The 23,155-nt window shown below is 42.0% G+C and overlaps 2 pseudogenes; one reads left to right on the top strand and one right to left on the bottom strand.

Moving 5' to 3' along the window:
* Positions 1–6,430, bottom strand: part of LOC146785043 (uncharacterized) — a 41,569-nt pseudogene extending 35,139 nt beyond the window's left edge.
* A 4,303-nt stretch (positions 6,431–10,733) lies between these two features.
* LOC146785042 (uncharacterized) lies at positions 10,734–14,935 on the top strand (annotated as a pseudogene).
* Positions 14,936–23,155: the final 8,220 nt, after the last annotated feature.

The raw sequence follows: 23,155 nt of genomic DNA, 5'->3' as shown, positions 1-23,155 counted from the left end.
GCCATTTACCACAACAACTTGCGTTATGACATGCAAGACATTTATAGAGGAGATGGTGTGCACTTCAATGATGAAGGGAACAGAGTCTTCCTTTTGAACCTTCGACTCTGCATCGGTACTTACTTGTAGGTACCACTAAAAAATCATTTCATAAACACAACGGCTCTTTTTAGAGCCCCCTAATATCTAAACTCTTAAATCTGCTTTTCATTTTTTTTTTTTTTTTTTTTCTACCGTACGCTTACCGTAAGCTTACCGTACGCGTACCCCGTGATTTTTTTTAAAATCAATAAATGTTTTTTTTGTACTTTTCTGTCCTTCTTTGACCCCCTTACAAATGTTAGGGGGTCTGTAACTCTCCTCATTGCCCCCTTTTCTTGTTTTCACTCTTTTTTTTCAGAGTGAAATACACAAAATGGCGGCCGCCGCTTCCTGGTTTCGGCCGATTCGAATGTTTACTAAGATCTAAGAGCCAATCAGAATCGCGCTCGCGCACGCCACCGTACGCTTACGGTAAGCGTACGGTAAGCGTACCGTAAGCGGGCTCAGATATATATATTGATTTAAAGGCTATTTTCTCAGAATCTACTGAACAGATTTACACCAAACCTACAAAAGGCACTTCCTTGACCTAGGGACTACCTCTCTGCCAAATTTCGAGTAATTCTGTTCAGCCGTTCGGGCTGTAGCTCGTTTTAAAGGTCCTATGGAAAAATGCATGGGAAAAACGCGTTTTGGGACCCCCCTTTTATCTCAGCACCCGCTTGACGGATCCCCCCGAGACTTTCAGGGTAGGAGCGGAGCGTAGCGCCCCACCTATTTTGAGAAATTCGCGAGGATTCGTCAACCGGCGCCAAAGTTATTCAAAATAGAATGTTGCGGATTTCCTATGGAAAAGGGGTCCTAACTATAACTACCTACTGGCGACCGCCAGTAGGTAATATATATATATATATATATATATATATATATATATATATATATATATATATATATATGAAGATATTGCTTTTTTGATTTGGTATCTATACATGGCTAACAATGTAATATTTGCTAGGTTAGCTCCAGGAGTATAAACCAGCCATATTTCAAAACATTACATGCAGAAAGATTTCAAAGTCGTCATGCAGTAAATCTGCAAGGTTTGTCCTATATAAACTTTAACTGTGCTAAAGAGTGGCAAAGAAAACAAGTACCTTTTGTACAGTGAATGATCGACTGCATATTTTTGACGCTGCTGTATCTGTTAAGTTCCTTTGAGTTGCTCAAAGCAGACATGGCAGCTTGCAAATACTCTATAGCCAACTCTCTATTGCAAGTGCCTTGCAACTGTGCTGCAATCAAATAAAAACAGTTGTTAAAGGCAGCAGATAAATACAATATTCACATAACAAGCATACTTTTGGCAATGCATGTGTTTTGGTGGAAAAAAGGATTATTAATGGGAATTTGTTGCAGTTTATGTGGGAATATAGAATATCAAGCACGCACCTTTAAGTGTTAGTTTTCAGCTTGTAACCGTACACACTCCTCATTCAGACAGGAACAAGGGCCAACAGGATAGCTTTCGTTTTGATTAATTTTCGGCAAGGAGTTATATACCATTTTCTTAGAGAGAAAGCAAATCATAATTAGGCCATACAAGTGGAAATCCAATTTCGTAGGTACCTTAAAAATAAAAAACATTACCCCAGTGTTGAATGATGGACTTTCCTCCGTCATCAAATGAAATGATTCTTCATTGTCCTGAGGGTGGGAAAAAAAAAGAAACCATTAGGCCCTCATTTATACTGATCATGTCAAACAGTTTTCCATTTGTTTATTCATATTTCAACAGGTAGGTATATGTGCCTTATTGTTGAGGGAATTAATGCACCATATTAATTCTGTGTTTTAATAAGTATCTATGCTTTTTGCAGAGATAACAGGTAGAAGTTGTGATTTTGGCACTAAAAGGCATGTTACGTTAACCAAGGAAAAAAGGCTGGCAAACAGGCTTCACAATATGCACATGTGTATAATGGCACCACTCATTCAGCTCTGCTTACATTATGGTCAAAGCTTTTGTTGCTTGCAAACGGGTCATCATGGCAAGGGGTACGGTTCACACCCACAGGTGTTACTGCAGATGGAAAGTCACTGTAGGCCAGGCTGTGTGACTGTGAGCCGTGAGCTACAAAACTTTGTGGTGTCAAAATATGTGGTGCCAAGGGTACCATAAATGTGGGATCTTGTTTGCAGGGTCTAGTGGGTGTTACTGCATTGCTCGAAACAGCCAGCTCTTGTGTAGGAAATAGTTTTTTCGGTAATAACTGGAGACGTGGAGAAAATGAGGCTTGTTTTTGTCCATGATATTTTGATTTAAGTGGGGACTCCAAAACAAGTTCATTTTCACGTTCTACTGCATAATTTTTAATTGTGGATTTTGGCAGAAGGACACTAGCCATCCCTGCTAAAAGGTCCAGGTTTTCAAGTTTCTGCAAATTCATCCGCAAACTCGCATCACCAGGCCGAGAAGCGGTGCTTTCGGCATGAGCTTGGTTACCAACTCTTTTATATAATCCAGCCCATTCTGTTTGGCTTTTTTGTCCTTGCATCTTTTCTCTGCAATTTCTTCCTCTTGGAGTTCACGTAACACCCTCTTAAGTCTTCCAGCGCTTACCCGATTGCCACAGTCCATTATCAACTGCTTTTCCTCCTGTGCCCTTTGAAGTAACACCTGTTTTAGACCCTTTGTTGTTCCAGAATAGATTGCAATTAAGTCTTCAAAAATATTTTGAATCGTAAGACACTGTTTCTTCACTAAAAAAAAGAGAGAAAAAAATATTTATATATAAACTTCAAAACAGAGAACACGTTGATCACTTGCAATATATCTTCACGCGTTATCCATAATATATAAATAAACAGGTATTGATATTAAAGGACAAATGTACAATCTATCCATAACAAAGTAAGTTTTCCTTATGAGACAGTACATGTTGTAAACCTGAACTCTAACCACCTGAAAAAGTTGCTTAAATAAAATAGTTTATCCACAAATGGCTGCCTTATAGTAGTGCCAAGCTAAATGTTTCAGCCCTTTTCATAAGTGTTACATTTGTTTCTGGCATATGTGAGGACATGCATGTTCATTTTTACTGACAATTATTGGATTCATTTATTCTCAAATGTAGGTTTTACTGAATCAGTTTGTTAATTTGTGCCATTATCCTGCAGTTGCAAACTTAATATACAGGTTTTCTTATTGTGCTTACCAGATGATTGGAAAAGAATCATAGATTTAAAATCTCTCTCTTCGGTGATTGACCAACCAGTTTCATCTATACTTTCGACCAGCCATTTACAAAGAACTTTACCGGGATTGTCCGAAAGCAGAAAGTCACCATCTTTTCTAACACGCACAGAACGATCGCATGTGAAAAATAGGACGTTGAATGAACCATGATTCTGTCCTGCTAGATATAAAAATCAGGAATAAGTTTGTGTCTGGTTTAAGTTTCAGAGGTATAATACAAAGCATATCAAACTGATTCACAGATTATTTAATTTGAGAAAAGCGTCTCAAAAAGTACACTGACCTGGTGCAATTTACATCTAATATGCATATATTTTTGGACTACAAAGAAGTGTTTAAGAATCCAATGAAGGCCATAGAGGAAATTGCATGATAATCCATTATGTGCTAAAGGGATTACAATTCATATGATATAATGGTGGGCAGATCCCTATGGAGCTGCAATAATCTGACTCATTGCCAGCATGCAGAAAGCAATGAAATTGGTGGTGTTTGGTAGCGCAATACAGCTGTGCACAGCATAAACCATGCCCCATCTCATCCATTCTATCACATGCTTTAAGAGTAGAAAGACCAGTGTGAGCCCTACAGGACTACAGGAACAGACTTCTGATGCTGTTTGCTGGGGAAACGAGCATTGGCATAGTCAATAGGTCTCGCCTTTGGGATCTTATACGTTTTTAGTTATGCTTTACATTATTGTGTGTGGAAGTTTTAACACATTTATTAAGCATATTATAGAACTGAATTGCGAAAATTGTTATTTTGTACAAGTAAAGCACAGGGTGTATATGTATAATACTAATAACAGGGTAGCAAATTAAAGTGCCAGAGAACAGAACAGAAGTATTGGGATGGTATAAACACAGGGCAGCAGCAGCTGGTATAAAATGTTTATGAACAAAGTTTGGGCAACACACTATTCTTGTTGAAAGCCCCACCCTAACATGCCGCATATTTCAGAACAGCTTAAGGGAAATTGCAACTGTGTAAAACAGCATCAATACCGCCAACAACATGGCTCCTCATTACAAGGGGCCCAGTCTGAGGACTGGCTGCACTCTTTTGAATGGCCCTGTGCTGTGCAAGAATCGGGGTTGACCCTGGCCTGCAGGCTCCCCCTCACTGAAAAACAACTAAAAACCAACTGGCACTTTACTGAAGCCCAAAATCTGTATCTTACATGCAGTGCGCTGCCCCATTGGAATTGTGCTGCTTCTGTCCATTAGTTTGGACATTGAACGCAACATTACATATGAAACAAGCACAGACTATTGGCTTTGTCAATGGTTGTAGGTTGCTGAATATAAATGAGCAACTATCACTGTGCTGTGTATAAGGTTGAACATGTTGTGTGTTTTCACATGGGGAAGCTGTGGCCTACGGTTAGAGCAGGCAACCTTCTAGTACAGCAAGCTGTGGAATGTCTTTCATAAGTCACTGCATCAATGGAAATGTCACATTAGCAATGTGAATACTTGGCAGCTATGATATTAACCACCTGCGCTACCTCACACAAATGAAACCTGCCACTAGATGAAACTCCCATCTCTCTCCAGCAGGTAAATTAATCACCAGAGTTTACTTGACACTGTGTGTTACCCTAAAACTGCTCAATATACAAGGAACATTGTAGTATTTTTAACACCTCTGTACTGCTATAAAACTGCGAAACAAAAGTCCCATTACTGAAGAGAAGAGTATTTTTGAAGTGCAGGCCCATTTAAAAAACTGCCCCTGTTACTGTGCCGGTTTGTCCCTGTATCCAAGGACAAGGCCAGAGCCTGCAACCCACTCCCTTTACACATAGCAGAGAAAGCCCCATAGCCGCCAAGGTTTCAGACTGCTATGTGTGACGTTTCATATTTTCAGTGAAATTATGAGTGACATTTCAATGACAATGAGTGACACCTTCACGAGAGTAACATTAAGCAATGAAGACAAGGGAAACACGCTGGGGTTGAATAACAAAATGCAACATAAATGAGTAGAAATGTTTTTTTCAAGCCTGCAGGGAGCAGCGCGCGCACTTCAAACGGCGGCATATTGATGTGCTATTAATGAGATTGATATAGTGCTACTAATTAATGAATTTTGAGACTATGGAATTGCCTTCTCGTTTTTTTTTTTTTTTTTTGTAGGCTCCTCTTGCGGGATTTGTTTTATAAAAGTGATATTGTAATGTTGGTCAGGTAACTATCATTTAGAGAGCACCTAGTGCTGGACAGAAGCTCTCTACCACTTTTTCCTTGATCTACTAACCTACATTGTTCTACAGTGCTGGCTTTTCACATAATACAGAATTTAATTGCCCATCATAGAAACATTCTCACAGTGCTTACCAGTAAAAAACGTTCACACTGCCCTGGAGTGCCAGTTTGTCATACCAGCAGCTAGTGCCATCATGGCAAGATTCCATACTTACACTCCAGTGCCAGCTTCTCACACTATCCACCACTGAAAGCTTCTCACACTGTCAAACATGACCCAGTATCATAGGCCAAGCAGTGATATATTTTCACACTGCCCACCGCTGCCCATTCCTCACACATCCAGCAGTGGCAGCGTCTCTCATTACACACCAATCACTGTGCCTCAAACTGCCCACAGGCGCCTGCTTAAGTAACCCTGAACTGTACTTTAAGTCTCTGGTACTGCCTATTGGTGGGAGTTTTTCACCCTGATCACCAGTGCTGCTCCCTAAACCACTTTTCTCCGCAAAACTCTCAACGGACATGAGGCTCTCACTCTGCCACCCAGTGACAGTTTTTTTCTTGATCTTCTAGTGGCAATTTCACACCTCCTGTCAGTAGCATCTTTTCACACTGATCACCAGTGCCCCCAAGTAGCAGTATTTCACACTACTCATCTGTAGTGTACCAGCTCCACACAAGGCCTCAGCTAATCATATCAGTCACTGCACTCTTCTCATGCTGCCAAAAGAGCTCAGTGAGATAAAAACTTGCTACAGACATCTGCTTGACATGCAACCGCCTCAGTCTTTCATCTTTTTGACAGCGCCTAGACATGACGGTACCTTGCAGGCACTCGAACCACCAGAGTCAGCTACTCACACGGGGCCGTCAAGTTATCTTCTCGTAGTGTCAGCTTCTTACAGAGCCCCTGGGCCATCGCATAGCACTGCCCATGAGTACATTCCATAATTATGATACACTCATGTCAGAGTTCTCACACTGCATAGCGGTAGTGCCATCTTCACACACTCCTGAACACTTCCAGCTTCCTAAAATATCCTCATTTTCCAGCTTCTCGCAAGGGAGGAGCTGCAGGTCAATTCCAGGACAGGATCTCCTGGGTAGGAGCCTGCAAAGCCCCCTTCTCCCGTCACTGAACCATATCTTATTTGGGTAATAACAATCATAGATTTTTTTTCTGATAAGGCTGAGGCTGAACTCTGCCTGTTTTCTGGTGGCTTATCCAGTACAAGGTTCTTATTTTAAGAATTTGCAAGTGTGTCCATGTGAAGGTTCCCCTACACAAAGCACGATGTATGTTTTGCTCTTTTCTAATTTAATCTGCACTGAGGAGATTTACATATTGTCAGTTATAAAACAAGCTAATTTAATTTTAGACAATGTAGGACTGCAATCGTTTTTTTACAATCTCTTCTGTCGCACGATCTGTTTCGCAGTAGCATGTTTTATACAAAGTGCTATACGTCAGAGGGTAACCTTACACTGTTGAATTAATTTTGAATTAAATATTTTTAACTTTGGAATGTTTTTAGCTATTTCATTCTAAGTTTTTGAAGACCTTTCTTCAAGAGACAGGCTAGTCTCACTGTAACACCTCTACAATTATGGTCACAACATCTTTGCTCCACCACCTCTCAGAAGTGTGCTGATAAAAAGTTATGTTTCATCAACTTGAGCCCATGCACTGAACTGAAAAAGACCAACATGAACTGGACCAACATGAACTGGACCAAGCACTCTGCTGCCAGCGGTTGTTTGTTACTATACCCTTTGTCCTCGACCGCCTGCTAGTCCATCGCCTCCGCTACATTACCTAAAAATCTCATCCCCCGACATCCTCCTAATTTGCTTCATTTTATGTTACCCCACAATATTTGTTAAGTAACAGTTCCATTTAAGCTATATCATAAATTACATCTGACTATATAATGTCAGGCAATGTACAGGGGAACTACCCTGCCAGCAGGAAGTATAGGGCACTATGCCATTATACCGAATAACCGTGACTGCAGCAGAGATTTTAATAGTATTGTGGACCCCACTCCGGACAGGTCTCACCTGCCTTTACAAGACTCCCTGTTTATCAGACAGGCCCAGAAGTTTGTTTGCTGGCAGCTCCAGCGAGGACATGTCGACTCATGGAGGCGCACCCACCAGATGACCAGGGATCACTTTTTCTTTTTGGGTATACACGAGTTGCATGTCCACCTCCACACATTCCTTTGTACCCAGTGCAGGATGTTGAAAATCTGGCTAGGATGCTTTTCGATCACAACCTGGACTTGCCCCATATCAAACGCTACATCGGAGTGCCACTTTTCTAGAACCGCTGGCCCTCTTGATTATTACCCTTAAGGAAGCTGAGTTGTTGGGCGGTGATATTACGCTTTTAGAGATCAAAGCTATGGTAAAGAATACGGCCTGTGGAAAGGTGCTTGCCTGATTCGCGGGCCAGCAGTATTGCCATTCGTTCCCATGCCCTGAGAGTTATTTCACCTGCTTCTGAATCCCTAGTGGTTTCACTGGTTTTCCTAGAGAGCTCAGGGGAATGAGGCATTGTTGGATGCACTGTTTGTTGAAAACACGTGCATGGCTCGAATACTACCGATATACCGCCGCAGTGCCTGGAACTAATACCCCACAGTGGCGATTGGTGCGGGTTGACGGAGTGTGTGGCCTCTGGTATTACTCCTGTGGGCAGTCTGTTTCGTGCAGGGGTGCTGCTCCAATTAGCAGACCTGCGGCTGGAGTATGAGTTGCCGGGGGTCAGTCCTTAATGCGTAGGGCTGTGGTAGCAGTGATTAAGAAATATCAGAGCTGTCCTCTTATTTGCACATCTGCAGGCACTCATAGAGCGATCACGTGCTTCTATCGGGCACTCAGGGCGGATATTGGTGCTCCCCTGACTGGGTTCAGGTAGAAATGGGACGAAGATCTTGGGGTCCAATCCAGGAGGCAGACTGGTCAAAAATTCTGAAACAAGTTCCAAACGTGTCTGGGAATGCCCAGTTTAAATTAACTAACTTTTATTTCCTTTACCGGGCGTATGGCAGGGTGAACAGGTTTTACCGTACAGCCAGAGCGGACTCTCATGTGATGTATTCCTCGCAAACACACATACCCTCAGTACATGCACTGACCATACATGTCCTACACATTACTGCTCTATACCTGTCCTGTACCCTTCCCAAGCACACATACGTCTAGTGCAGTCACTACTCCTGCACTGCGCAGCACTCACCATCTACCCAAGATCGGCTAAGTGTGAGTTACACACAGAGTAACAGAACTTCAAAAAGGTGACTGACTCTGCAAGCCTCACTCCTAATGACACAGGTTTAAAAAGCCTGTTTACTTGTACTCAGCATTACACGGTATGCTGCTGCCCCTGCCACCACACTTGAGCTGCTTAACTTTTGTTGAAGGCGGTAGCCTTCCACAACTATGAGAGTAGCGCTTTAAGCACCTCTCCTGATCCAACAAGACCGCAATCCATGAGACAGACCTATGTCATTGCGCACAACCATGCAGTGGCAGCTGGTGACATTTGAAACTGGTGGGGGGTAAAATGATTGGCATACTGCACTGAGCGTTGCAAGCGAGCCTGAACAACAGTTCCTTTACTTTTTCTCTCCTGGCATCCTCTTTCTATGCTACTTTTCTTTATTTGTTTCCGACTTTCTCTTTATTTACATACGTGCTTCGTTTACTTTCTCTGTTGCTCTCATTTAGATTATTTCTTTTTTCTGTCTTGCGTTCTTTCTTGCTCTTTTTCTTTCTTCCCTCCTTTCTTGCCATCACACCTGTCCCATCTCTTTCACACGCACCATCCGGAAAAAAAGAACCACTTTGTCTGAAAGAACACATTAGTCGACACAGTGCGCACACATCCAAAACAGGTCAGATGACCTCAGCCAGCTCCCAGCATCACTGCACTCTTCATAAAACAATATGCCTCCCAAGAGAACAAATAGCATGCTTAACAAGCAACCACCAAACATCACACAATGAGACTGATTAAAAGGTGTACTGTGGACTTCAACAATGCGCCCTAGCCCCGGAACACGTACATTATGTTGGGCAATACACAGACCAAACTTCAGCAGGCACATACCTTAGTTTTCAAAGATCTCTGGCAGCATGAATATTACTATAAGCTTCAAAGTAAGCACATAATGGTGTTCTTCCAGGTATGAGCTTCAACGAATATTGCTGGGGCAAGTATCAACACCCAGACAGACCCAACAGACAACAACACAACAGACCCTCCGCAATAGACTATAACGCATCCAAAGCGCCTCGGCACAACTGATCCTCGATGTACCACGACACGGCCACATCACCCCCCAACTAAGAAACCTGCACTGGCTCCCCGTCAACAAGAGGATATCCTTCAAGCTCCTCATCCACGCACACAAAGCACTCACAAGACTGGCCCAGCCTACCTCAACAGATGGCTCTCCTTCTACACCCCCAACCACCAACTACGCTCCGCCGAGCTCTCACTCGCCACCGTCCAACACATCCGAAAAACAACCACCGGTGGGAGATCCTTCTCCCACCTCGCCGCCAAGACATGGAACACCCTCCCACTGAGCCTGCAACAGATCCAAGACCTGCTGACCTTCAGGAGGACACTGAAGACCTGGCTGTTTGATCAGTAGCGGCCCCCACCTCCCCCCAGCAGCTTGAGACCCTTTGCGGGTATGTAGTGCACTTAACAAATTACTGATTGATTGTCCTTATTTACATGACACCCTGCTCCGAAGGGTTGCCTGCGGTGACATATGAGATAAAAGGGGATTTTGAGGCTTGGCAAGTAGCTTTAAATGCCAAGTCGAAGTTGCAATAAACTGCACACACGGGCTCTACAATAGCAGACCTGAGACAGGTTTGAAAGGCTACTTATATTGGCGTAATCAGTGCTAGAAGCTCACAGATTATGTTGCAAGTACAAGGCCTGGGTACATGATATACCACTTTACAAGGGACATATCAGTAATTCATGACAAATGTCAATCTTGAAAACGCAGCAACAAGAGCATTGTATGTTTGTCAGGCGTAAATACCTTTTAGCGGCCTTCCATTAGCCAGGAAAATACTGAACTGAGTTGTTTGGCATCATAAAATAATACCAAGTGAGGGAGTCAAAGTATTGTCTGTGCGAGAAAGAACCACAGCTCAATTTCCATATTTAAAGACTATTGGAAGCAGAAACAATGATGCCAGTGAATAAAGGGGGACAACTTGGAAAAGGAAAGAAACGTGGGCCATACAAAAAATGGTTATTAGAGGTAAGCGCACATTATAAAACATTACACCAAATCTTTTCAGAGGACACTTCAATCTACAAAACAGATTTACTCACAACGGTCAGTAATCTCACGAGACACTCTCTTCTATAATGACAATTTTTATTAAAGTCTGCTTTCTACACCAGTCACTTTCAACTAAGATGCAGTTAACAGTGCTACAGATGGCTCTTCTTTCTTTTTGAGGCAAGAGTGTGAAACAGGCTTCTTTGAAAAGAGTATGATCTGCTCTGCATGAGTTTTGTTTTACCCTGCTGTTTTCTTTCTTGTGATAGTTTAGCTAGGCAGGCCATTAATAGAAGTAACATGTAAGTAATTACATTATTAGCTCTGTACTTAATATATTACTGTAATCATCTTCTAATTAATGATCTGCAGAGACAAAGCATTGCGTTGTGGAGTTAAATGGTGCAGCAAGTTTAACATGATCACAAAGTTAAATATCAACAGACAGAGGGTTGAGGCTTATAACACTCCACACCTGGCAATACAATATGTGAGCAATAAAACAGTGCAAAGAACCATGGAGTACACCCTTATATACTCAAATACCAGGAAATTAACATTTCCTAATTTGACTCACACACAGTAGGTTCAGCACTGAGCAATGTATCAAGGTAATCAAAACAGTCTCTGTGTGCACATTGAAAAACTCCCAATCCTCAGTAGTTTCTTTTTGTTCAAAGTAGTTCTTTATTTAATTTCTTGTTAAAATTCAATGACCATAGCAGACACGTTTTGTCCCGCTCAGGGACTTCTTCAGGGCTCCACAATATATCCTAGAACTTTCACTGTTGACATTCAATCATCAGTCTGTAAAAGGTCAGTTGTTCAGACAATTTATGAAGTACTCCTTTCCATCTTACCGGCTCGGTAACCGGCAGCGTGTACGCGCGTCTGTTTCTCAGTTTGGAGTGATCACAAAGTTATAATGTCCACTTTTGAGAATAAATTATTAACATAATAAGTCACCAAACCAGCTTCTCTGATTTGCATGAAGCCAAATCAATACCCCCACACTCAACCAACTGGAGATTATTGTACCGAAACAGTATTTGTTCATTCTCATGTTCCATCCTAATAGCCATGCATATATGGTGAATGCACACAAGACACAAAATAATGAATGCTGTAGGTACAAGAATTGCTCAACAACTGGGGGACTTTTAGAAGTCACAAAAAGACCTGTTCTAAACGTGACCAAGTGCAGAATTGAATTAATCGGTCCTTTTTCTGCATGAGAGTAGACAGAACATTTCATTGAAGAAGCAGATGACAACATTAGACAATATGCAGCACCGAAGAAAGTAAAAGAAGGATCCTTGCAGACTGCAAGCACAGCAGATGACATCATCCCCAAAGGTACAGTATAACATTATAAACTTCTTTTTATACTGCTTGCATTAACAATTTGATGTATGAAAGTATATAGTTTGAAAGCACATCACTTGCAAAAATGAAGGTCCTAATCAACCCACATTGAGTTTCTGCCACAGAAAAATGTAATTGGTTACTGACCTATAATACATTTACAATCTAATTACAACATATTTTGCTTACTAAATGTACAATGACATACTTTCTTTTGTTATAGTTCTTCATACATCACCTTCTGCAGAGCAGTGTACATTGCATTCAGACAACTGTACAGCAATATCAGATTATACCCCACCAGTAGATGACACAGATGAAGATCCAATTGACGCTGTTTGGGATACGCTTTGTAGCAGCTTAAAAGGTGAAATGGATGCTCTGCATAAAGATGATTTAATTAATGACTCGGATTCTGATTTGGAACAACTTTTGGATCAAGTTGGATATACCATTCAAAATGAGTAAGAAAAAATTCAAATTTGTTCTGATCAAACTAATACCACAGATGAATCATCACCTATTTTTGAGGGCTCCAACAAATGCTTAGGGGTGGTCATACTATTGCTTTGTTGCTTTATTATTTGTTTTCGCTTGAGTGATGAGGCGGCTGGCTATATGCTGAATCTCATCAATTTGCTCTTGCCACGTGACAATAGAATGTTCAAAACTATGCATCACCTTCACAAATGTATCAAAAAAAGTGTTAAGGCCCCAAATATTACTTACTATTGTGCCACTTGCCACACACATGTTGATAAAAACACTCAGACCTGTCCTAACCAACACTGTATGAAAGATTTGATTCAAAGTGACTCAGTGTCTTATTTCATTCAGCACAGCCTAATTGAACAGTTAGACTATGTTTAGGCAAAAACATTTTACAGAAAAGGTGAGGAAACATCGATTTGATCACTATATGGAGAATGAGAAACAAACCATGAAAGATGTATATGATGGGGAAATTTATTTTGGTTTATTCATGAGTGGATTCCTGAAAAACCCTAACGGTCTTTCATTTGCAATGAGCACATATGGTGTTCCTGTATTTAAAAGTTACAAAATATCAATGTGGCCAGTGTACTTAATGGTAAACGAGCTGCCTGCATCTCAAAGAAAACTGCGTCAAAATATATTACTATATGGTATTTGGGTTTCCGCAAAAAAGCCAATAATGTGGTCTTTCTTAAAGCCATTATATATTGAACATAAACAGCTGGAAAGTGGAGTGTCATTTAAAGATCACAACAATTGTAGTTTTACTTGCCACGCTACCCTTCTGACAATCACATGTGATTTACCAGTTCGTTGTCTTGTTTCAAACAACACCCAGTTTAATAGGAAGTTTGGGTGCTGGCATTGTCTACAAGAGGGTGAAGTCACAGTGTCAGGAAAAGGGCACTGTAGCGTATTTCCTTACAATGCTGAAAACCCAAAAGGCACACCAAGGACACTCGATAGTACTAAATCAGATGTAAACAGTGCAATAGCAAATATCGAGAGTGGACTTTCTGATTACAGTGTAAGAGGGATCCAAGGTCCCATGTGGTCCATGTTTTTGAAACATTTTTGTGTAAGCAGAGGATTTGTGATTGATTACATGTATGGTGTATGTAGTGACACTATGAAATTGATGATGACCATCTGGTTCACTAAAGAATATAAGCATCATTCATACTCTTTTTATGAAAAAGTCAAACTAGTTAATAGCTATTTGAAACAGATAAAACCCACACTGGATGTTAGTAGAGTTCCAAGGTCTGTTGATGAACTACCATATTGAAAGGCCTCAGAGTTTCGAAACTTTCTTTTATTTTATAGAATGCTGGTGTTAAAAGATGTTTTAGATAGATCACGCTATTTACACTTTTGTGTACTTATGAAAGCAATTCATAAGCTATTAAATGATGACATTGGTCAGGAAGATTTAAATATAGCAGAACAATGTTTACTTTTGTTTGTGCAACTGCTTAAAGATTTATATGAAAAACGATTTTTGACAATGAATGTTCATCAATTTGTCCACTTAGTAGACGGTGTAAGAGCAGCGGGGCCTCTGTTAACTGCTAATTGTTTTGTTTTTGAAGATCTTAATTGTTTCCTTTTACAACATGTGCATGGTACAGTAGTATAGAAACACATATTCTAGATGCAGTAAATATGATACAAGTAATACCTGTGTTAATGGAAAATCATTTGCCTCCTGATAGTGTTGAGGCACAATTTACCAGAGTATGATGTGTTCATATAAGAGAAACAGACGATACTTAAAAATTGAAAATTGCATTTACAGTGTTGGTTCTACCTACCCTTACAGCTTAACAGAGAATGAATATATAGCAGTAACTTAGATTACTCATATTTTAAGCTCTGATGTAGTAGCCTACAACAAAATATTTTTAGAACAAAGCAATATTCTTGTTTAAAGCTCAAATTACACTCGTATTCAGAGGTGAGACCAAAGTGTAATAAAATATGTAACAGAATCTGGAGTGTTTGCCTAGGGCAGGGTGACTAGATTCATTCAGTGTAAGCAGGCAGACGTGTCTGTTAACCTAGCACTCATGGTTCCACTTAAGTGTGAATCCTATGACATCAGGGAACCAGTTCATCTGGTTGTAGTAGATAACAACATCACAGCTATCAGGATATCAATGATAAAATGTGCCTGTTTTTACATTGAGGTAGAAAATGAATCATTTGTAAGTGAAATGCCAAATCGATTTGAAATAGATTAAGGCAAATCATGCTAGAAAGTTCTCCTACATGCAGGTCTCTTTTTATAGTGCATTTGATTAGAAATCATCTTGATAAGCATTCTTAACCTGTGCTCCAAGGACACCAAGGTGTCAGCGACACCTACGCAGGGGTCCTAGACAGCTCATAAAACATAGTAATGTTGGCCAAATAATAAAGTGTATATCAATATAGAAGCAAAATGTACAAATGAACATTCAAAAATGTATTTATAAATGTGCAGCAATATGAAATTGGTGGCTAAAAATTCATTTGGTATCCTCAAATATATTTTTGGGAGCAGAGCAAGTACATCAAATACAATACAGTATGGCCAATGGGTGGTCACAATTGATTTTAGAAAACTTCAACCTTCCCATTACAAGATAAATGTTGGGTTTGTTTTTGCATTTGTTTGTGAATGCAATGAAATATTTCATAATTTGTGTATTTGTTTGATGGATGCTTGTTTCCCTCATTTGGTGTATTGTTTTGCGGAGGAAATCATCAAATATCAGATGGCTAGATAAAGATTCGGCTGCATAATGTGCCTCCAGTGATTGCAGAAATGTGTAGCATTTATTTTTGTTACGTTATTTAGTTTATTCTGCCGCATATTTTCATACTTAACTCTCCCTTAACTTCAGTCACCATGCATACAATGGCTACTGTTCATCTTCGTTAATGCTAGGCATTGATCTTTTTACAGTGGATGCTTATTTTACCTGGTTTGTACAAAAAGAAAGTGACAAAAATAAATGTTTAAAAAAAATAATCTCCAACTTGTACATAGTTTGCTAAAGCACATTGTATGCTCAGTTGTGTATAATAGAAAACATGTATGTCATTTTGAGTTTATCTGCAATCATCCACCAGTTTACATTTTTCTGCAAACCTGAAACCAAGTGGTGGATGTGCTCTTTAAATAGACAAGCAATTAAAATCGCCAGAAGCAAAAACATCTTATTGAAAACACAATAGTAACTTTGAAGTAATCCGACACTTATTTTCAAATCAGCCCAAAGTCATTAGGAACAATGTCTGCTTGTAAAGTTATCTGAGTCTTTTTCAAGTCATCATTAAATCATCACGAATAATGACACCTACTAAAGTCATCAGATACTCATTTTCAAGTCATCCTCAAATCATCAGGCTGAGCTTTTCAGCTTTGCTGATGACTTCAAGAGCTTGATGATGTCTGATGTGAAAATGACATCTAATGTAGTTGCATGATCATTTGAGGACTCTAGGATGGCTTCTAAAGTAATCCTGTTTGACCTGGGCAGGTAACATGCAGACAGAGACTTCTTTATGCTAGTAGCGATTACAGGGAGCGATTAACAGTCAAAAGAACCGCGTGCCCCATTGCATTACATATTAGATTCAGAGTTTGGTGCTGACCCAGAGCAAGTACTCTCCAACTATACCGCCCACCTGCATAGAGAACAGGTGAACCCACCCCTGCCTGATGTAACATTTCATATACACTGACTTGCCCACCTATGATTAATATAGTTATAGGCTCCAGGGGAAAAAAGGCGGAGTGCCCAGTTAGGAGGCAATTATATGCTGCAAGTTTCGCAGTCTGTTGGTTTGTGGTTATCTCACAGATGAACAGCGTCTTGTGGCAAGGCACTCACCGCAGGAATCTTGTTTTTACTTCATGCTCACAGGTTTCAGATCCCGGTATGATTTTCATCCTACTGAGATTGGAAAGAGGAATGGTACAATTGATTTGAGACACTTTTCTAGGTAGAATATGCGGGCTGATCCCCCCCCCCCAACAAAAAAATCAGTACCATTGAGTTGGGCGACAATAAGCACCTGTTATCCAGTGCCTAGATGGGGTGGACATGCACTTTACAAATATGTGGGATTATGTTCCCTGCAACCCCAGTTGTGCCAACTCGTGAAAGTAAGAAACATGCACAGTTTAGCAGGGTGGTACGTATACGAAAATGTCTAACATGATAGTACTAGATGTACTAAAACTTTCTAGACCAGCTTCCAAGACCTGCAGCTAACAAGAAGGCAGATGTCTGGAACAGGTCCCAGGGCGACCAGTCCACGGTGTTTCTGATGGTTTGTGGTAAACGTAGAAAGGGAATACAGCAATATGAAAAATCAGTACCTTGGAGATGGGTAAGATAAACAGCTGCTATTCAGTGCTAGGACCCCCGTGGGCATAAGTGCACTTTACAAACACGTATGTTATGTTCTCTGCACCCCCAGCAGTGCCAACTCAGGATTTCATCCTTCCAAGATGAGAAACAAGCAGAATTGAGGGGGTAGTTTATAAAGAAAAAGGTCCAATATGACAAAAATACTACAAGGAATTGCGCAATTAAGTTGTACACTGGAAATTAAAAGTTGCAAAAAGGCACGTCCAAGAGTGGAGTGTTGCATGGAAAATATTAATAAAACAGTGCAATTGATTGGGGCGTCAAGGGTGTCAGCAGTGGCCCACATGCAGCAGGCGTTGCACTGAAGCTACTCTGCGACAAAGTTGTAAGGGGGTAGTGGGAGACAGATTAACCTCTAGCAATTGCAGTTTGGATCTTGCACAGTCTCATGATTCAATACTGTAGCAATTTTCAATTTCTAGGAAGCCATATCTGTTGCTTATTTGCCTAGGCAACTATCTTCCTTAGAAAAAGGCAATATTAGGACTTGCAATGGGTCCAAAGTTTACAGGTTGTTTAATTAGAGGGAAACTTGACAGATGAGCCAGTTCTGTGTGGCGCACTAGGCTAGGGAAAGATTGCAGCCTTATGTGAACCCACGCCAAGAGAGGCCCAGCACAGGCCAGAATAACTGGACTGGCGGGTGGCTTGACGTACTTTCTTCTTAGATACAAGCAGGTACTCTGGGCCAGAGTACCTGCACTGCTGATTTTGCATCTTAAAACTGGGGATACCGGATAAAATTAGTAGAGCATAACTGAGTGCCATGGCATGCCAGACTGTTCAGGTACTATTATACTACCCATATGTGCCTATACGACTCCTTTACCGTACTCCGGACGGTTAGGACAGTCAATTGCAGACCCGAAATGACATTAATCGGTGGCATTTTGCCCATACCCAACCTAGCAGCTTCACACATGGGGGTCCTTACTTTGTTAGTTAATTTTAGGCCGAAGGCAAGGTAATCTTTTTCCCTTCTTCAGTATTTGAATGGTTAAACAGGTACTAAGGTGGGGGTACCTTTGGCAGTATTGTCATGCCTTGGACGTACGTAGTGATGAAGTAATAGTGTCCCAAATGGCGCAATACTTTACATACTTTTGTGGAGAGAGCTTCTAAAGCTTCATTTGGTCCAACAGTGCCAGGCTAAGGGGACGAATTGGACAATAAACAGTCTTGAGTGGTTACTCAACACTGGTGGTTAGAAGGGATGCTGTCAAGAGGAGAACTCAAACTAATTAGCCTTAAACACATGATGGTGAGTAAATAGGACTTGCAGGTCCCGCTCGTGTCTGCCACCTGGCCACTTCAGGTAGCTGATGGGGATCTCTACGGGCTTAATATGGGTCATGGCAAAATAAATCTGGGCTGATTCACATCGGGGTGTGGTGGTCCCTACCTCATTTCACAGGATCGCTCCCTGTTGGGTCTATATAACGATCATCTAAAAGGGCTTTTAATTTCCAGCCTTTCTTGTCTCTTCCATACTGGGAGTTGGTTAGCCATGGACTTTAATTAGTGCTGCAATGGCCCTCTATTGCTTTAGTACAGCAGCTAGTTTACCGGTGCGATTTGGACCATCATTAGCACCGGCAGCGGCTCACAGGGGTAGCAGTAAAGCTTCCTTTTTATTTTGCCCGGTATTGGGGCTGGAAATGTCATCAAACATTGCAGCCTGAAACTGAATAGGCAAAGACATACCTGTGATGGTGCAACGAGCACTCAGCAGCAGAGCTAGCTGAGTTTCAACATAATCCTAGTATAACGTCAGTGATAAACGTAAGGTTATGGGCTACACATGAATAGGCACTTTCTGTCAGCTGGGGCTAAGGGTGCCATTCCCAAGAGGGTGTGGGTTGCCTTGATAGTACTGATAAGGAGGGGATGGAGCACTAATACGTACAACTAGAAGAGCACATTTTGCAGTCATGGTTAAGGTTAAATTGATTAAATTGATGGCATGTTACCAGTTGCTTCAGTTAAGCATATTTTCCTTGGGAGTGGTCAGCGAACATTCAGACAGCAATTTTGGTGGTTAGCCGGTCAGCAGGCCTTTTAGATGTGTGTTTCTAGCGCAGGCATGTCCAAGTATGGGTTATGGGGCCTGAAGTCTGTCCTGGGTTACAAGTTCACAGGCATGTGGAGCGGCAGAACTGAAAGGGGCTTGGGTTCGATCTCTGGTCACAGGTTCAGATCCTGGTAGGTCCACTTAGCATTTCATCCCTCTGAGGTTGATGAAACGAGTACCATTGAGATGAGTAACAATAACATATGCAAATTCTCCTGCCCTATAGCCTTGGTTGGCAGCCATGCAGGTTGTGGAAGCTGTCATACGAGTGTGCTAGGGACTGAAATATTGGGGCAACCTCCGGGTAAAGTACAAATGGGGGTTCAAAGTATTAAAGAACACTTGGCATTCCCAGTATTAAAAAAAGGGCAGGTATTTATACTTGTGGTTCCCCTCTGGTTCACACTGTCCTGTATGCTCCCTGGTATACTAACAGAAGTTAGGGAGGGCAAGGCGTCACCTAGGGTAGTGACTGACTGAATGCGATGGACATACTCCGACAAGTGCTATACACAGATAACTGGGTGAAAGAGGAAGTAAGGCGGGCTTGTTAACTCTTACTTCCACCCGCATTGGCACTTCTTGTCAGGAGTGGCTTGTCAAAGGTATTGCTTTTCAGCCAGGCAATGTTAACATTGAACCAACACTAAACTATTTAGGTCATCCTGGGCGCATATACATGAAGGGTTGGGCGAGGCTGGGACCACGGATACTGTGTCCCCCTCCGAGTTTCAGACTCAGCAGGACATGCTAAGAGGTGGGGCGATGGAATCCCAAGGCATTTAAGGGGACAGCTGGCCGTAGGCCACCCTGGGAGGGGTGGTGTAATTGTGCAGGTGCTGGAACAGCTTCTGGAGAAGCAGCAGCCTGGGCAGGGGGTGGTGTGTCTCCCCTCTCACCACTGGGGTCTGACAGCAGGGAGGCAATGATTTGACTTTCCAGGGTAGGAGTGTCCTGCTGCCAGAATTGAATTCCCCCTGGTGTAAGTTATGCATCCATCCCTGAACAGAGGGGTTTTGGTTTTATCAGTCTAAAGTCCACAGGGAGTTTAGAAAGAATGGGGGCACCTGTCCAGAAGGGGCATGCTAGCCTCCTGTCCTGTATGGGCTTGGACTATTTTTGGATGGACCTGGGAGAGGCCCAGTAATCAGCAGTATGTAGGTAAAGATGCCTACCTTGGTGCAGGGCCCTGGTTGTGATGGTGGCCACCCCCAGAGCTGTGGAGGAGTTACAGGGTGATCCAGACTCTGCAAAGTACAGAAGGGTACTCTATGCAGAAGCACAACAAGGGTGCTAAGCCAAGGATACCCAGGGATGTCTTAGCGTTGTTCCCTGGAAGAACGACGGCGCCCCGTTAGTCCTACGGGCGGTTGGGGGTCTGAGCAACCAGGGTCTGCCTGGAACACTCCGCCCACCTTTTGGGGGGCGTGAGTAAGGCCGTGGACTGGCGGTCCACTGATGGGAGGGGTGGCCTCTCCCAAAATTGGTAACCTCCGATTGGCGACGGCCACGGTGTAATTTGGCTCAGCAGGTGGCATAGGGGCTGGCCTGCCCTTGGATCGCCCGTAAGATATCCCACCATGTTGGCATATTTGTTATGCAAATAAACCTGCAGCAATTTTCTCCACTAACAAGGTGTCTTGGGGTTTATTTATGTATGTTGCTGTATGAGAACTGATGAGTGTTGCCGATATTGGTAATATGGTTTCCAGCACCAAAGTCTGCAGTCTAGCCGACGGACCACATCCTCTCCTCATCCTGTTCCATTTTGACTGAGGTTGAGAAGGCATTTACTAACTGTGGAAGGAGTCAAACAAGCAATGCCAAATGTGTGGCACACTTGCTGATACTTCCCTCCACTTGCATGTTTAAAGCTAGTAAACTGGCTTAATATGAAAGTCCATGGCAGAGATGGCATCTGTTCATGCTTTACACATGTGCAGCATAGCCCCAGAAGTCTGTGGCACTATTGAAAGACCCAGTGCTGATGGATCAAACTCATATTCAGGTGGATTGATTAATGGATTATAAATAAAACCTTTGACCTTGAAATAATTTAGTTCGAAATATGTAAAAGGAAACGTTTTCTTTTGCCAGTTGATTTCAAGTTGCACAGTGCAGATGATTAGAAATTGCATAAAATACCAACCCAAGTATTACACAGGCGAAGTCTGGTTGAATTACAACCAATACTGAAATAGGTACACCCTATAGCAGCCAGAATGTTTCTTTTACTGTATTGATGTATTGAAAAGAGACAACCGCAAAGTTGTATTTTTTTTTTGGGGGGGGGGGGGGTTTAGTAATTTATTTTTAAGGAAAGTATTCTTTGGGGTCAGGATGCGGGGAACCAAGGGTGTTCACTATCTATCTACACTATCCCACCAGTAGTCACTTCATCTAATTGATCTGCCAATGCTCGACAGCTGAGGCAGCTTCAAGTATTGTATCTTTTTATATGGCGCTTGCCGCTTACCCCACTTTATAAGGGTTTTGAAATATTTGCCTGAACAGGCAGCACTGTGCACTATGTAGGGTGTATAGCTGGAAGAGTGTTTTAGAATTTAACCTCTTTAGAAAGTGTTTCCGTATCATGTGCAATTAAAATCAAAGTGTAGTTATCATCTTATGGATCGCAGCGCTTTTCACTATGGTGAAAGAAACGATTATGAATGAACGATAGGTGTGAGATGTATGTTTGAGATGCCATCAGCAATAGGTAGCTCCACAGGGGCCTTGGCAGTAATCATAATTGTAACAAGAACAATCTAGGTTGTGGTTATGTGTGTTGGTTACTGCGTTAAGGTGAACCACGCTAATTTATTAAGAGGCTGAACAGATTTTAGATTAACAAACATTTGTTGCGAATTCCTGATATGCAGTCCTATGTGATCATCATGGTAGGAAGAAAAGTGAAGGTGAGTGTTTAGTTTGAAGGAATCTGCAGTGTTGGGCTATGCCAGAGTATTCAGATTGCCACCATTGTTGGGCAAATCTTTCAACAGCATGCCTACTTTTGTAGTCTGCCAGTTTAGTTGCTGTAGTGTGGCTAGTTGAAGTGGTATGGGCTAGAGACTTGGGGCCTCATGTAGGTAGCCAAATACCGGTCGGTAACGGCCGAAATTCGGTAAATATCCCGTTACCGACCGGTATTCAGACAAGTGAGATGTAGGAGTCCAAAAACCACTTTTCGGTAAATATGAGGCGGTAAATACCGATTCATAGTTACCGAATTCTAAAATACCGATTCATATTTACCGAATACATTATTAACGAATCGGTAAATATGAAGTGGTAAATATGAAGTGGTAAAAATTTAAAATGACATGTAGGAGCAGTCGGTAATTAAGAAATCCAGGAAAATCGGTAAATAAGAGTCGGTAATTAACACGGATGGAAAGCAGGTGGTAACCATCAACAATGCACATAAGCAATCCCAAAATGCAACAGCGTGGACAACATGGCCGCCATGTACGTCATTGCAAGGCGCCTACGTCTACAGGCAGGAGGACTGAGGGTGTGGCGACGGGAGGAACAAATCTACAGACAGCGCATCACACTATTCCAGCTGACTGATGCAGAGATACATGAGAGGTACAGGCTACACCCCGAAACCATCATGGACTTAATCATGGACCTTCACCCACTCCTGGACCAGCCAATAAGAAGGGCGCACGCCATACCCCCACATGTGCAGGTGCTCTGCAGCCTACATCTGTTGGCATCCGGCAGTTATCAGGTGGTGATAGCTGCGGTGGGTGGGGTATCCCAGAGTTGCCTGTCACGTTTCTTCAGGAAGTTCCTGGATGCCATGATGCAGAGAATGCACCACTACATAAGCTTCCCAAACACACAGGCTGCACTGCAGAAAACAAAAACAGACTTTTATCACATGGCACAGTTCCCCCATGTCATCGGCTGTATTGATGGTACACACATCCCAATCTGTCCTCCAGCTGACACAGAGC

Source organism: Triturus cristatus, chromosome 11 (genome assembly GCF_964204655.1).
Source record: "Triturus cristatus chromosome 11, aTriCri1.1, whole genome shotgun sequence".
NCBI lineage: Eukaryota > Metazoa > Chordata > Amphibia > Caudata > Salamandridae > Triturus > Triturus cristatus.
The sequence above is the reverse complement of the archived record's forward strand: the minus strand, read 5'-3'. Positions and strand labels throughout refer to the sequence as shown.